General features: G+C 45.6%; 1 pseudogene; it reads left to right on the top strand.

The window, feature by feature from the left end:
• The first annotated feature begins 567 nt into the window (after nt 1-567).
• LOC107721980 (uncharacterized) overlaps nt 568-1,812 on the top strand; it is a 3,276-nt pseudogene continuing 2,031 nt past the window's right edge.

Here is a 1,812-nt window from a genome sequence, read left to right as displayed (position 1 = left end):
ACCAATACTGTCATTTTTATTGTTTTTCCTTCACCCGGAGGAATTTTAATTACAATCAAAGTCCTGGTATTTAGAAATCCCCATTTCCAAACACCGGTTTAGAAGCATCCTTCTAAATCAAACTTAACAAAAAAGGAAAATAGAAGAAAATTTAATTATACTCATTCTACTACCAGAAAAGGGTATTTTGTTTGTCTTTCACTCTCATCTTACCATTAACTTTCTTTCCTTATAAAAAAACAAAACAAACAAAAAAAAAACTTTCTCTTACAAGAAAATTGGAAGCAACCAATTATTATTCTTTTCCTTGCTCTGTTTGTTATTTTTCTTTTCTCCCTCTGTTCTCTAGCTGTGCTACCTGTGTGATTACTAATTTTCCCCACAGAGACTACAAATTAGAAGCACGCCCACGAGAGGATCACAGTCTCTGAGAACTACACTCCATTACACACTCCACGTCAAACCACACTTGACATTGCACACTTACACCTCTGTTTTGCCTTGTTTGTTTTGTTTTGTTTTGTTTTCTCTTCTTCAAGGTCTGTGTCAGTCTAGGTTTTAGATCTCCCTCACCACGCCAAAACATGTCTCGCACAACAGACCCTGTTGGCCACTGGGAAGACCTCGAAACCTGGCTATGTGTTGCAACAGACAGCCTCCTACCTAAGGCTGCTGAAACACTGAAACATCAGACACAGGACCAGCTGGATGACAACATAACAAGCCTCATGAGACAAGACCCAATTCAGAGCTACAGTCACCAAGAACTAGCCAAGATCACTGGCTCCTTAAGTCACACACTTATCGCCACCTTCAAGCTGAGCGACAGGCACGCCGCCCATCTCCAGCAGGAGCTAACACGCGCGCAACGACGCGTCGAGCAGCTAGAACTGGAGACTCAGGAATGACGGGAAGGGCCTGATGAAGTGGAACAAGGCTCAGAGGAGGAGATCACTAGGTTAAAAGAGACCCTTGCAGCTACTACCCAAGAAATGGAACAAGGCAAGGCTGACTACGCTGCTGGATGAGTCAAGAAATGAGATCAGCCGCCTAACACGACAGTTGGACTACATCAAAGAGAAGTCAGACAGCATCAGAGAGATTAGAGAAGCAACAAAAACTGATTACCACCTGCTCCAAGAAGCCCTCATTAAAGAATTTGCTGACCCTGAGTCAGAACAAGGACTAGTGGCTGCCCTGGAGACGAAACAAGGTCGTCATGAATCTCCTCAAGCCTACTACTGCTGACTCAGACAAGCATACTTCGGAACTCGCAACGAACCGGACATGGAAGATTATCTGAACATCAAAACTAAACCTCCATCCTGGAGTAAGCCACCATCTTGGCGTTCTCGCATGTCCGCGAACAATGAATGCTCAACAGTTGCGTGACTTGGCGCATAAAGCCTACGGCAAACAAAAGATGGCCTCAAAAAAGGGCGCCAAATCCACAGCAGTTTTTGACTTCAACACTCAAAGTCAGGAGCTGGCTCTAGAGGGCGCCCAACATCAAGACCATGCTAAGCCGCCACATAAAGAGTGGAACACACCCTCGTCCAACAGAGAACGGGATTCCCACGCTGGTACCCGACCTAAACAGAGGAACAACCGCTGGGATGGACCGCGTGGACGACAACACTCACCTGGATGTCACTGGGAAAAATCTTGGAACCAATCCAGACCTCGTGAGAATCAATGGGACAGATTATGGAATCAGCCCAACTCGTTTGGAAACTCAAGAGGAAAAGGCTCATGGGAATCCAACGGAACCTCCAAGGGAAAACAACAAACACACCCTGGAGCAACCAGTCC

The sequence above is a fragment of the Sinocyclocheilus rhinocerous genome, unplaced genomic scaffold, assembly GCF_001515625.1.
Source record: "Sinocyclocheilus rhinocerous isolate Xijiao unplaced genomic scaffold, SAMN03320098_v1.1 scaffold1385, whole genome shotgun sequence".
In the NCBI taxonomy this organism is placed as follows: Eukaryota; Metazoa; Chordata; class Actinopteri; order Cypriniformes; family Cyprinidae; genus Sinocyclocheilus; species Sinocyclocheilus rhinocerous.
This window is presented reverse-complemented; position numbering and strand designations above follow the sequence as displayed.